Source organism: Triturus cristatus, chromosome 4_2 (assembly GCF_964204655.1).
Source record: "Triturus cristatus chromosome 4_2, aTriCri1.1, whole genome shotgun sequence".
NCBI lineage: Eukaryota > Metazoa > Chordata > Amphibia > Caudata > Salamandridae > Triturus > Triturus cristatus.
In genome coordinates this window covers 824,012,106-824,027,511 of record NC_140586.1, presented here as the reverse complement: position 1 = coordinate 824,027,511, position 15,406 = coordinate 824,012,106, and the positions used below count along the sequence as shown (strand labels likewise).

General features: G+C 51.7%; 1 pseudogene; it reads right to left on the bottom strand.

Moving 5' to 3' along the window:
• Positions 1–247: 247 nt before the first annotated feature.
• LOC146835120 (uncharacterized) overlaps positions 248–15,406 on the bottom strand; it is a 29,720-nt pseudogene continuing 14,561 nt past the window's right edge.

Here is a 15,406-nt window from a genome sequence, read left to right as displayed (position 1 = left end):
ATTCATGGGCTGGTGGGAGGAGCAGGTTGTCGCACAAATGGCGGAATTCAACAATGTGGCCCTGTGGCTACGCTATATCGATGATATTTTCTTCATCTGGTGTGGTGATGAGGAATCAGCTAGAGCTTTCATTGATAAATAGAATGTAAACAGACTCAATCTGAAGTTTACTGAACATATCAGTAAAAAATCAATGGAATTTTTGGATGTCCTTTTGGAAGTCAAAGATAACAACTTGACAACCAAATTATTTCGGAAAGAGACTGCAGGAAATAGTATTCTCAGTGCCAGTAGCAGCCATCCTCGAAACCTGGTGCACAGAATCCCCTATGGGGAGCTGTTGCACGCTAAGAGAAATTGTAGCACTGATATCGCCTATAAGTGTGAAGAGACAATCATGTGTCAGAGGTTTAAGGACAGGGGTTACAGAAAGATCATTCATGAAGCAGTTTCTAGAGTAGAGAAGAAATCCAGAAATTAATTATTATACTCTAAGAAAGAATAGGAGAGTAGTGAATGTATCAGGTTCATTACAACATTCTCTGGTCAGGCGAACGAGGTACGCAAAATTTAATAAAATCATTGGCATGTTGTTGGAAGGCGGTCCTCGGGGGGGTACGCTAGACCACCCAGAGGGGCCCCCACGCTGCACGAAGTAGCCGAGCGCCGCTGAGAAGCCTCCTAGGAGAGGTCCTTCTCCTGTTTAGTACGGGCCCAGTAACACCACCACACAGGACTCGAGGATGGTTATCAAGATAGGAAATTCTTTATCAATATGCGAGGATTTATAGTTCCAATATTTACAGGGGAAGGATCGGGGATCCACGAAAGCCTCAATGTCTCAATGGGGGGAAAAGGTAGCGGGACAGTCTTTCGCAGCAGTTCGGTACGAGGGTACCTGGGGCCCAGTTCTTATCCTCAGCTGGCGGGCCTCCGAATCTCGGGGTGGTCGAGCCGCGACGGCGTCAGCAGGGCTCTCAGGATGGTTTCTGTACAGCTCGAGCCGCGACGGTGTCAGCAGGGCTCTCAGGATGGTTTCTGTACAGCTCGAGCCGCGACGACGTCAGCAGGGCTCCTAGGGAGGTTTTCAGCTTGGTTGGGCCGCGACAGCGTCAGCAGGGCCCTGATGTTCCGGGGGGTTTCCAAGGTCTCAACAAGATGGAGCTGCGACGTAGTCTGCAGGGCTCGTGGTAGTTCCGTAAGCAAGAGTTCTTCCGTAGGGTCAGCCGCGATTCACTCAGCAGGGCTCTCGACTCCTGGATACAACTGGTGGTCGGTTGCGAGGTCGCCCCAGATATAGGTCTGGTGCCCTTTGATGTCCGGACCCTAGCACCCGGGGGGGCGGCGAGGCCGAGTTGGGAGCGGCCAGACGCCCAGCAGGAGAGGCGCCAGGCCCAAGAGAGTTGTAGGTCGATCACCCCTAGGTGTGGGAGGACGGTTGGGGGTCCCATCGATACTGTCCTCCGCCGGGGGCGGTGAAGTGTTCATGTGGCACCCCCTGGCCAGTTCTTGGTGCCTCGATGTCGGGGCTTCACTGGGGCCGAGGCCGGGTTGAGCGGGGTCACGGAGGCTGGTGCCCAGAGTCACGTGGAGGCCACAAAGATGGCGGAGCCCCGAGGGGTAGGCGACCGCATGCGGCTCAGGATGAGGGGTCCCTGTGCCGCTCGGAAGGGTGGCCCGTGAAGGCCAGGGCGTGGAACGGGCACAATCCAAAGGGGTAAGGACCACGCCACGAGGCCGGGTCCAAAAGGCGTCCCCCCCAGCCGAAGGCATGGAGAGTCACCCATCTCCTTGGGGATTCTCCTCGTCAAGGCGGAAGAAGCGGGATAGGCCGTCGGCGTTGGCGTGGTCATTGCCGGGCCGGTGTTCAGCAGAAAAGTCCATTCCTTGCAGCGAGATGGACCACCGCAGCAGCTTGGGGTTCTCGCCCCTCATTTGCATTAACCACCGCAAGGGCCGGTGGTCGGTTTGGACCCGGAAGTGGGTACCGAAGAGATAGGGCCGGAGTTTCTTAAGGGCCCACACTACAGCGAAGGCCTCACGCTCGATGGTGCTCCATCGCTGCTCCCGGGGCAGGAGCCGTTGGCTGATGAAGGCCACTGGTCGGTCGAGCCCCTTTTCATCGGCCTGTGATAGAACGGCCCCGATCCCATACTCGGAGGCGTCCGTCTGTACCATGAACTCCTTATGGTAGTCAGGGGCCCGTAGCACAGGGGCAGTGCACATCGCTGTTTTGAGGGTTTCGAAGGCCGCTTGGCAGCGGGGCGTCCAGTGCACCTTCTTGGGCTGTTTCTTGGACGTGAGCTCTGTGAGGGGGCCAACAATGCTCCCATAGTCCCGGATGATTCGCCGGTAGTACCCGGTGAGGCCCAGGAAGGCCCGGACGGCTGTCTGAGTAGTGGGGGGCTCCCAGGCCAGGATGGCCTCGACTTTCGGCTGGAGGGGGGCCACCTGCCCGCTCCCCACTTGATGGCCCAGATAGGTCACCGATCCTTGGCCTACCTGGCACTTGCTGGCCTTGATTGTGAGTCCTGCCCCTTGGAGGGCGGCCAGGACCGCCTTGAGGTGTCCCAGGTGCTCAGCCCAGTGGTTGCTGTACACGGCAATGTCGTCCAGATAGGCCGCGCTAAAGGCCTCGAGCCCGGCCAAAACCTTGTTTACTAGTCTCTGGAAGGTGGCCGGGGCGTTCTTCATGCCGAAGGGCATCACCCGAAAGTGGTAATGCCCATCCGGGGTGGAAAAGGCGGATCTTTCTTGGGCGCCGGGGGTGAGCTTGATCTGCCAGTACCCGGCGGTGAGGTCCAGAGTGCTTAGGTAGCGGGCGGCCCCTAGGCGGTCGATGAGCTCGTCGGCCCGGGGTAGAGGATGGGCGTCTGTCTTGGTCACGGCGTTCAGGGCCCCGTAGTCTACACAGAATCGTAGTTCCGGGGGATGGCCTGGTGCGGCGGCTTTCGGTACCAGGACGACAGGGCTGGCCCACGGGCTGTCGGAGGGCTCGATGACCCCTAGGGCCAACATCTTTGTTACTTCAGCCTGGATGCAGGCCCGCACCCTGTCGGGTACTCGGTAGGTTCGGTGTCGCACGGGGGGACTGTCCCCGGTGTCGATGTCGTGGACGCACCAGTGGGTCACCCCGGGAGTGAGGGAGAAGAGGGTTGCGAAGGCCTGCAGCAGTTGTTGACAGTCGTTGCGCTGGTCCGGTGTCAGGGAGGGGGCGAGTTGGACGCCCTCGATGGACCCGTCGTGGGCACTAGTCCGCAGGAGGTCGGGTAGGGGCTCCGAGTCGTCCTCGCCCCCCTCGTCGGTCGCCAGTAGCAGGCCTAGTTCGGTCCGGGCAAAGTGGGGCTTGAGCCGGTTAGCATGCAGGACCCGGAGGGGGTTCCGGGGGGACTCTAGGTCGACTAGGTAGGTGACGGGGCTCTTCTTTTCCACCACTTTGAATGGCCCGGTCCACTTGTCCTGGAGGGCACAAGGGTCAACCGGGGCCATGACCCAGACCTGCTGGCCGGGCTCAAACTCGATGGTGGAGGCGTTCCGATCATACCATCGCTTCATGTCCTCTTGGCTGGCCTCGAGGTTGGCCTCAGCCAGGGCTCGGAACTTGCGTGTCTGGTTTCGCAGGGTCAGGAGGTAGCGGTAGACGTCAGGCGGGGCATCTTGGAGCTTCGTCTCCCAACCTTCCTTGACCAGGCTGAGGGGTCCGCGGACCGGATGCCCATACAATAGTTCAAACGGGCTGAACCCCAAGGACTTCTGCGGGACCTCCCGATAGGCGAACAGGAGGCACGGCAGCAGGACATCCCATCTTCGCCGTAGGGGTTCTTCCAGGCCCTGAATCATCCCTTTCAGAGTTCGGTTGAAGCGCTCAACCAGTCCGTTCCCCTGCGGATGATAGGGGGTGGTGAATTTGTACGTGACCCCGCACTGCTGCCACAGGGACCGCATGTATTTGGAGATAAAATTGGTGCCCTGGTCGCTCACCACTTCGCGGGGAAATCCTACTCTCGAGAAGATCCCCATTAAGGCCCGGCCCACCACAGGGGCCGTCACTGTTCTCAGCGGGACAGCCTCAGGGTACCTGGTGGCGTGGTCCACGAGGACCAGGATGAAGCGGTGGCCCAGGGGGGTCCGGGGGTCCAGGGGCCCGACAATGTCTATTCCGACCCGCTCGAACGGGGTGCTGACTGCGGGAAAGGGCTGGAGGGGGGCCTTGACCCGACCCCCCGCCTTCCCGCTGGCTTGGCAGGTCTGGCAGGACCGGCAGTGGTGGTCCACGTCCCTCCGCATCCGGGGCCAGTAGAAGTGGGTCACCAGGCGGCTGTAGGTCTTGTCCTGCCCCAGGTGTCCGGCGAGAGGTACATCATGGGCCAGGTTGAGGAGAAACTCCCTGAATCTGAGGGGGACCACGAGCACGCGACTGGCCCCTAGTTCGGCAATCTTTTGTTCACTATACAGCAGACCCTCGGCCCAATAGACCCAGTGCGTTCCGGCCTAGTCACCGCTGGCCTTCGCGGACGCCTGCTGGCGGACCCCCTCGAGAGAGGGGCAGATCTTCTGTTCCTGCTGGAACTGCTCTCGGGTGGGGCCCCCGTCGTGGCGCCATTGGGCAAGTTCAGGGATGGCTTAGAGCGAGGCGATCTCGTCGGGGGATGGTTCGGTGTCGGCGTCCGCCTCTCCCTCGCTGGAGGCGGGGGGTGGTGCGAGCCCCGTGGCCTCGGCGGGGTCGGAGGCCGTAGTCGAGCGGGGGGCCTGGGCGGCCATGGATCTGGTGGTGACGCAGGTCCATTCGGATAGTCCCAACATCCGGAGGTGTTCTCGCCGCTCCACGTGAGCCCAGGGGGAACTCTCTAGGTCGTTCCCCAGGAGACAGTCCACTGGAGCGTCGTCGCGGACAGTTACTTTTAGCAGGCCCGTCACCCCTCCCCATTCGAAGGGGACCATGGCCATCTGGCACAGGCTCTCGCAGTTGTCGGCAGTTCGGACAGGGCACAGCACGTTGGGTAGGATTTGTTCGGGGGTCACCAAGTGGCAGCGGACAGCGGTGACACTGGCTCCGGTGTCGTGGAGGGCTTCGGTTGGCCGCCCATTGATGGTGACCCACTGCTGGTATTTCTGGGTGTTGCTCGGGATGGGTGTGCGGGGCACCATTTCTCGGCTACCCAGGCAGACCAGGGACATGGCCGCGGGCTCCCACTCAGTGGTCCCTCTGTCGAGGGGTTCTTCCTCCTCTTCTTCCTCCCCCAGGGCGGCAGCTGCCAGCTGCCAGCTGTCGGGGCGGGGGCCCGCCGACTCCACTTCTTCGGTTCAGGGGGCAGGCCGGGTCGCTGGCATAGTGTCCAATTTGCTGACAGCCGTAGCATGTTATTGGCGGCCGGGGTCCGGCTCTGGCTGGTGCCGCTCCCCGCCGTGCTAGGCTCGGGGAGAGGTGTTGCTGGGGCGGCCCTCGAGGCGGGCTCCGGGGAGGCCCGGCGGGGATGTCCCGGTTCCGATTCGACCCTCCTCCTCCGCCGCGCTGGCGGGGGGGCCCGGTGGGGTTCCTCTGGTATTCCCCCATCGGGTTCCGGGAGACTCGGGTGTTGACCCATCGATCGGCCTCCGCGGCTAGTTTTCGTGGCTCGGTCAGTTTGCTGTCGAGGAGATGTTGTCTTAGCTCCACGAAGCAATTGTTGGAGAGGTGTTCCCAAATGATGAGGTCGACCAGCTGACCGTAGGTGGTGACCTTGCTACCCTTGATCCATCCTTCGAGGGCCCGGCTGAAGAAGTCCACATACTCCACCCACGTGGTACCGGGGATTTTTCTGCAGTCTCTGAACCGCTGGCGGTACATTTCCGCTGTTAGTCCGTAGCGGGTGAGCAGGGCCTCCTTCATGTGGTCGTAGGAGGTCATCACGTCTTCGGGTAGCTGGAGCAGGGTGTCTCGGCCCTCGCTAAGGAACCGACCCCACAGGCCGGCACCCCAGTCCTTTCGGGGCACCCGATGGGAGGTCATGGCCACCTCGTACGCCTTGAACCACTGTTGGATGTCATAATTTTTATAGTATTCCTTGACGACATCTTTGGGGATATGTACTTTGGTTTCGGCGGGCGGTAGAGCGTCTCTATTGCTGGGGGTGCCGGTCACCCCCTTCTGGGCTTTTAGCTCGAGCTCCTTGAGACCCCGCTCGTGCTCAAGGGTCAGCTTTTTCTCTTCCAATTCCCGGTGCCGCCTTTTCTCCTCTATTTCTTCCTGTAGCCGTAGCTGCTCTATGGCCATTTTTTTTCAGTCAGCTGGAGTTCTCCGTCCAGCCGTAGTCGGGCGAGCTCTAGTTCGTGGGTCCGGACCCTCTCCTGTTCTCGTATTTCTTCTGCGGAGAGGCCGGTCTCCAGGCTGTTTCTCCCTCCGGTTGCCGGGGTCGGTGCAGCTGCATTCAGGGGCAGGGGCCCTTCACTCTGGGGGGAACCTGCCTCGGCTTCTAGCCAGGTCCTCAGGGCTTTCTGCATCTCTTCCTTGGTACCCAGGCTGGTAGTTGCAATGCCCTTGGCCTTGCAGAATTGTTTCAGCTCTTTGTGCGTATATTCCTCTAGCCGTTCTGGCTGGAATTCCGTGCTCGCGGTGTTTTCTTGATTGCTCATGTTTTCCGTTTGTCTGGATGGGTAGCGAGTGGGTTACTTGCTCGTACGTACTGCATTCGGCTCGGATCCCGTCGCTGGCCACCAAATGTTGGAAGGCGGTCCTCGGGGGGGTACGCTAGACCACCCAGAGGGGCCCCCACGCTGCACGAAGTAGCCGAGCGCCGCTGAGAAGCCTCCTAGGAGAGGTCCTTCTCCTGTTTAGTACGGGCCCAGTAACACCACCACACAGGACTCGAGGATGGTTATCAAGATAGGAAATTCTTCATCAATATGCGAGGATTTATAGTTCCAATATTTACAGGGGAAGGATCGGGGATCCACGAAAGCCTCAATGTCTCAATGGGGGGAAAAGGTAGCGGGACAGTCTTTCGCAGCAGTTCGGTACGAGGGTACCTGGGGCCCAGTTCTTTCTTATCCTCAGCTGGCGGGCCTCCGAATCTCGGGGTGGTCGAGCCGCGACGGCGTCAGCAGGGCTCTCAGGATGGTTTATGTACAGCTCGAGCCGCGACGGTGTCAGCAGGGCTCTCAGGATGGTTTCTGTACAGCTCGAGCCGCGACGACGTCAGCAGGGCTCCGAGGGAGGTTTTCAGCTTGGTTGGGCCGCGACAGCGTCAGCAGGGCCCTGATGTTCCGGGGGGTTTCCAAGGTCTCAACAAGATGGAGCTGCGACGTAGTCTGCAGGGCTCGTGGTAGTTCCGTAAGCAAGAGTTCTTCCGTAGGGTCAGCCGCGATTCACTCAGCAGGGCTCTCGACTCCTGGATACAACTGGTGGTCGGTTGCGAGGTCGCCCCAGATATAGGTCTGGTGCCCTTTGATGTCCGGACCCTAGCGCCCGGGGGGGCGGAGAGGCCAAGTTGGGAGCGGCCAGACGCCCAGCAGGAGAGGCGCCAGGCCCAAGAGAGTTGTAGGTCGATCACCCCTAGGTGTGGGAGGACGGTTGGGGGTCCCATCGATACTGTCCTCCGCCGGGGGCGGTGAAGTGTTCATGTGGCACCCCCTGGCCAGTTCTTGGTGCCTCGATGTCGGGGCTTCACTGGGGCCGAGGCCGGGTTGAGCGGGGTCACGGAGGCTGGTGCCCCGAGTCACGTGGAGGCCACAAAGATGGCGGAGCCCCGAGGGGTAGGCGACCGCGTGCGGCTCGGGATGAGGGGTCCCTGTGCCGCTCGGAAGGGTGGCCCGTGAAGGCCGGGGCGTGGAACGGGCACAATCCAAAGGGGTAAGGACCACGCCACGAGGCCGAGTCCAACACATGTATTACTTACCGATGATCATTTTAAGAAAAATGTGGGCAGTAATCCACGGATTACATTCAGAAAGGGTCGATCATTGAGAGATGAGTTGAGTTACAATCATGTTACAGAACAGGATATAGGCAAGTCTAGGGGTACAGCTGGCTTTAGATGTTGCCGAAACTGTAAGGCATGTAGAGGGAGTATTGACTGTGATACATTGTTGGTACCTAACTTCAAGAGGGAGTTTATAATCAAGAAGAATCTTACATGCAACACAACTCACTGTGTATATGTCTTGATGTGCCCATGTAAACAGATGGTACGTGGGCAGCACCAAACAAAAAAGCGGGTGTTGGAACATCTTCGTGCCATAAGAAATAATAACAGACAGTACCCCATAGCTCGCCATTTTCATGAGAGCCACATGCAGGACGACACATTGGTTCGAATGGTGGTTATCGACAATGTAAATCTGGTTGTGAGAGGTGGTAATAGAGAGTTGTCTTTGAGAAAACTGGAATCGCGGTATATTATTGATTTGGAGAGTTTGGCACCCAAGGGGTTAAATTTAGGCGAAGATCTGGCAATTCATTTACACGATTGAGTATATATAAGAAATATTTGTCTGTATAACAGTTTGTTTCATCAATAATTTTAACCATTTTTTACAGGTTGTGGTGCTTCTTTTTGCGACTGATTATTTGTAATCTAAGAAGAAACGTTGGATTGATGGAAATTACCACATGGACTATACATGGACACCTATGTTCATTGGGCCTAATTGTTCTGTTCTCCATTAATGTTGATTTAAAAAAACCTGAATTGTGGTTATTAAGCTTGCCCACTTGGGCAGAGGTTTGGAATATATTGAATATATTATATTGCTGTATCATGAAGCCCACTTGGGCAGTATTGGTTTATGCAGACATTTTTGAATACAAGATCTTTATTAATCATCGGTGACGAACAAGAACTTACGTCACTGGTGCTTGCTTAATAACTCGCCAGCTAGCACACCCGGAGGGGTGGGGCGTCAGGTTTACATCATGCTAAACACGTACTTCTAGCAAATAGAAAGAAGTGCGGTTATGGAGAACGATGCAATAGACTTATTTTAGTCTATAAGGTTTTGAAACATATTATTTGGCGTTCTGTGACCGTCATTGATATTGTTGAGGATGGCGGCAAACAAGTGGATTATCTATATTTATTTGTATATATTTATGCATGTATAAAATGTGGTTCAACAATTTATATCCAACGGAACTTGGCCGATATATATCATATAATCAATGATATTTTTAACATTTAAAAATGGCCGCGACAGTTTCTATTATGTATAGGCACTTGTGTGGTGAGTCCGTCCTTCAATGAGGACGATGAGGTGTATTTAATCATGGCGAATGTGTATATTTGCGAGCGTGATCAAGGCGAAAGCCGAAACGCGTCGTTTTTTACCCTGACATTAAAATAATTGCAGCAATTTGGGTGTCCGAGTGTTTCCTGGAATGATGGGGATTCGTGGAGAGTATATATATATATATATTCACTGAAAAAACCATAGGTTTCACACATGTTATAGTTAGCGGAAATTTTACTGATAAAAAACCAATGAAATTCCCCCGTTATAGTTAGTGCAGGCAACTATAACTCACGCGACCGCAATCCTCTGCTGATGCTAATACTGTATTTAGACACTTATTTGCCCATGTCTTCTTCCATACATTTTTAGCTATACATATATTACAAATATTTTTTTTTCATAAAGACACATATGTCATCAGCAGAAGATTGCGGTCGCGTGAGTTATAGTTGCCTGCACTAACTATAACGGGGGAATTTCATTGGTTTTTTATCAGTAAAATTTCCGCTAACTATAACATGTGTGAAACCTATGGTTTTTTCAGTGAATTTGCAAGGTTTTTTAAATGCTAATTCCTAACTATAACGTGTGTGAAACCTATGGTTTTTTCAGTGAATTTGTACGGTTTTTTAAATGCTAAGTTACTTTACGCCATTCGTGGCGTGCGCGCCCACTTAACGCAGTTCGTTCCGTGCGCGCACGGTGCGCTTCGCGCACCGTGCGCGCACAGTGAGCACGCGGTGCGCTTCGCGCACCGCGTGCCCACTTTACGCAGTTAGTGCCGTGCGCGCACGGTGGGCATGCGGTGCGATGACAAAGCAAGAAAGCACGTCAACAAATCTGTTTCTGCTTTCCTCCGTGACTATGGTATGGGTGCCATTTACCACAACAACTTGCGTTATGACATGCAAGACATTTATAGAGGAGATGGTGTGCACTTCAATGATGAAGGGAACAGAGTCTTCCTCTTGAACCTTAGACTCTGCATCGGTACTTACTTGTAGGTACCACTAAAAAATCATTTCATAAACACAACGGCTCTTTTTAGAGCCCCCTAATATCTAAACACTTAAATCTGATTTTCATATTTTTTTTTTTTTTTCTACCGTACGCTTACCGTAAGCTTACCGTACGCGTACCCCGTGATTTTTTTTAAAATCAATAAATGTTTTCTTTGTACTTTACAGTCCTTCTTTGACCCCCTCACAAATGTAAGGGGGTCTGTAACTCTCCTCATTGCCCCCTTTCCTTGTTTTCACTCTTTTTTTTCAGAGTGAAATACACAAAATGGCGGCCGCCGCTTCCTGGTTTCGGCCGATTCGAATGTTTACTAAGATCTAAGAGCCAATCAGAATCGCGCTCGCGCACGCCACCGTACGCTTACCGTAAGCGTACGGTAAGCGTACCGTAAGCGGGCTCAGATATATATATTGATTTAAAGGCTATTTTCTCAGAATCTACTGAACAGATTTACACCAAACCTACAAAAGGCACTTCCTTGACCTAGGGACTACCTCTCTGCCAAATTTTGAGTAATTCTGTTCAGCCGTTCGGGCTGTAGCTCGTTCTAAAGGTCCTATGGAAAAATGCATGGGAAAAACGCGTTTTGGGACCCCCCTTTTATCTCAGCCCCCGCTTGACGAATCCCCCCGAGACTTTCAGGGTAGGAGCGGAGCGGAGCGCCCCACCTATTTTGAGAAATTCGCGAGGATTCGTCGACCGGCGCCAAAGTTATTCAAAATAGAATGTTGAGGTTTTCCTATGGAAACGTGGTCCTAACTATAACTACCTACTGGCGACCGCCAGTAGGTAATATATATATATATATATATATATATATATATATATATATATATATATATATATTACCTACTGGCGGTCGCCAGTAGGTAGTTATAGTTAGGACCCTGTTTCCATAGGAAAACCGCAACATTCTATTTTGAATAACTTTGGCGCCGGTCGACAAATCCTCGCGAAATTTTCAAAATAGGTGGGGCGCTACGCTCCGCTCCTACCCTGAAAGTCTCGGGGGGATTCGTCAAGCGGAGGCTGAGATAAAAGGGGGGTCCCAAAACGCGTTTTTCCCATGCATTTTTCCATAGGACCTTTAGACACAGCTACAGCCCGAACGGCTGAACAGAGTTCCTTGAAATTTGGCAGAGAGGTAGTCTACAGGTCAAGGAAGTGCCTTTTGTAGGTTTGGTGTAAATCTGTTCAGTAGATTTTGAGAAAATAGACTTTAAATCAATACATATATCTGAGCCAGCTTACGGTGCGCTTACGGTGCGCTTACCGTACGCGTACGGTGACGTGCGCGAGCGCGATTCTGATTGGCTGTTAGATCTTAGTAAACATTCGAATCGGTCGAAACCAGGAAGCGGCGGCCGCCATTTTCTCTCTCGCACTCTGAGTGGGGATTAAAAAACAAAGGACAAAAACATGTAAAGGGGCTGTTTAGACAGCTCCTAAGCACCTAGCCATGTTGGGGGAGTCCCCAAAGATCCCCCAAGGCCAAAAACGGAATTTTAATTTTTTCGATAATTTCGCCGATTACGCTTACCGTACGCGTACGGTAAAAAGTTTAAAAAAAAAAAAATTATCCATACTCTCCCCACCCCATGTGCAAATGGTGTCCGAAGGGCACCATTTGTGCATGGCATATCACCGATGTGAAAAATTAAAATATTACCTTTCACAACGAAGCGCATCATATGTCCTCCATGTGCGCACGGTGCGCGAAGCGCATCGTGCGTACATGGCCCATCTAGCGTAACGTGGGCACGCGGTGCGCGTAGCGCACCGCGTGCCCACCGTGCGTGCATGGCACTAACTGCGTAAAGTGGGCGCGCGGTGCGCGAAGCGCACCGCGTGATCACTGTGCACGCACGGTGCTCAAAGCGCACCGTGCGCACACGGAACGAACTGCGTTAAGTGGGCGCGCACGCCACGAATGGCGTAAAGTAACTTAGCATTTAAAAAACCGTACAAATTCACTGAAAAAACCATAGGTTTCACACACGTTATAGTTAGGAATTAGCATTTAAAAAACCTTGCAAATTCACTGAAAAAACCATAGGTTTCACACATGTTATAGTTAGCGGAAATTTTACTGATAAAAAACCAATGAAATTCCCTCATTATAGTTAGTGCAGGCAACTATAACTCACGCGACCTCAATCTTCTGCTGATGACATATGTGTCTTTATGAAAAAAAAATATTTGTAATATATGTATAGCTAAAAATTTATGGAAGAAGACATGGGCAAATAAGTGTCTAAATACAGTATTAGCATCAGCAGAGGATTGCGGTCGCGTGAGTTATAGTTGCCTGCACTAACTATAACGGGGGAATTTCATTGGTTTTTTATCAGTAAAATTTCCGCTAACTATAACATGTGTGAAACCTATGGTTTTTTCAGTGAATATATATATATATATATATAACCTACTGGTGGTCGCCAGTAAGTAGGTATAGTTGGGACCTAGTTTCCATAGGAAAAGCGTTTTTTTGATTTGCCAATATCTTTGGCGCCGTTTGACGAATCTTCGCAACATTTTCAAAACTAATGGCCACCTCCGGTCAGCTCCTGTCCTGAAAGTTTTGGGGTGATTCGCAAGCAACGGCCGAAAAAAAAGAAGGGTCCAAAAACGCGTTTTCTCAATTTTAATTTTCATAGGAGAGGTGGAGAGGTGTGGTGCAGCGGCCAGGGCAGCTGACTTCGGAGCACAGGGTTCACAGTTTGATCTCCGGCGGCAGCTCAGCTCAGCACCATGTGACTCTGGGCAATAGTTCACTTAATTTCCATGATGGCCCCCAGTGCCTTGAGACCCGTAAGGGTGAGCAGTTTGTGCTTTACAAATACGGATTTAGATTTAGATTTTAGATAGGAACGTTAGTCACGGCTACAGCCCGAACTGCTGAGTGGAATTACACCAAATTCGGCAGAGAGGTATATATATATATAACATATATATATATATATATATATATATATATATATATATATATATATATATATAATCTACTGGCGGTCGCCAGTAGATAGTTATAGTTAGGACCGTGTTTCCATAGGAGATCCGCAACATTCTATTTGGAATAACTTTGGCGCCGATTGACGAATCCTCGCGAAATTTTCAAAATATGTGGGGCGCTCCGCTCCGCTCCTACCCTGAAAGTCTCGGGGGGATTTGTCAAGTGGGGGCTGAGAAAAAAGGGGGGTCCCAAAACACGTTTTCCCCATGCAATTTTCCATAGGGACCTTTAGTCCAAGGTACAGCCCGAATGGCTGAACAGAATTACTTGAAATTTGGCAAAGAGGTAGTCCTCAGGTCAGGCATGTGCCTTTTGCATATATGGTGTCAATCTGTTCAGTAGTTCCTGAGAAAATCAAAAGTAAAATCACATACATATCTGGGCGGAGCCTAACCACACATCTCATCGTGAGATCTGATTGGCTGTCAGTACTTCATCCAAGAAGTGTTGGCAGCCATCTTGGGACCAATATACATGATAGCACCTTATTAAAAAGCATTGCAGTTAATAGAAGGTTTTAAGACTTTAGTTACATTATAAATCATTTGTTGATGGTACCATACTCATTTTAAGAATTGTGGTGTGTTCTAAGGTGATTTTACCATGTGAAAAAGCCTTCTGCTGTGATATCACGAACCATGTTTGAGAGAAAACTATTTTCTCATACTTTTCCCACAGAGGCAGGGTTGGGGGAATCAAATCGCCCCACGCCCGAACCATGTTGTTTATATTGACGGGCAAGAAGATTTATTGTCTATTTTTGTCCGAAGGACATGTAGACATTAATCACGTTTTAATCACGTTAAAACAACAGGCTGTGGGCACTCTGGGGCTCACAGCCAATCCGAAGCTTGCAGAGAGCCTTTGGCGGCATCTGATTGGCTAGCAGCCCATGACTGGGCTCTAGCCAGTGATTGGCTGGGGGATTGAAACGTCACTCAGCCTCTGCAAGCAGTAGTCCGTGGCCGCCACGAGGCTTGCAATAAGCCTTCAGGTAAAATAAGCAGTTTTGCCCGCTTGAATTGTGTGATATTGTGACGGAGGTGATGCGATTTTCTTTTATTTATATTTTTAGCAACCGTGCGTGGGTAGATTAATTAGTACAAAAGCCTAGGCCTGGCCCGCCTCGGCGCCTCAGATGAGGACGTCAAAAAAGCGTATCGCAAGCAGGCGCGCTGCGCTACCACCGCTTCATGGGGGAAACACCCATTACAACGAATTCAGATTCACGCGCTGCCATCGCAACGCGGGTTTAACATCGCGGGTCCGGAGCCTTCATACCGCAGATGGAAACAGATCTGCAGATTAATGCTTTCAAAAGAGACATCCGTTGGTGACTTGCAATTTATAACTTAAAGTCCTAATATAGAATAGTGAACTATTAACTTTCAGCCCAGAACTGCATAAACACACCGACAAATATACATTACAAAATTGATTAATGTTGCAAAGAGGGTACATTTGGCGAAAAAAACGATTCTTATTATTAAAGGAAGCTCCCAACTTTGCTGTTTCTTTTTCGACTCTGCGTTTGTGCTTCTCCACACCAAGCACTCTTAAACTACTGCCTACCAGTATGGGTGACATGTGACTCCTACACTTTCACTCCTTTGGCTTATGGGCAAAAAAACATTGTCGCACACGGCGCAGCCAGCACTAAAAGCTTTCGAAGCACCTGCTGCAGCGTTTCTTTCCGCCGGCAATTACCAGGCCTCACAGAAATGTGTAGAAAACTCGTGTGATGAATTACCATCCTGGAAAGAGATCCGTGTTTTGTATAGTTGAGGTTGTGACCTCTGTGAAGTTAGTGCAGAGGGTTAATATGCCTGCTGCAAAGAACATGTACGAAGTCGATTACAGAGTGCATAGGATGTAAACAGATCTGCAGATTAATGCTTTCAAAAGAGACATCCGTTGGTGACTTGCAATTTATAACTTAAAGTCCTAATATAGAATAGTGAGCTATTAACTTTCAGCCCAGAACTGTGTAAACACACCGACAAATATACATTACAAAATTGATTAATGTTGCAAAGAGGGTACATTTGGCGAAAAAACGATTCTTATTATTAAAGGAAGCTCCCAACTTTGCTGTTTCTTTTTCGACTCTGCGTTTGTGCTTCTCCACATCAAGCACTCTTAAACTACTGCTTACCAGTATGGGTG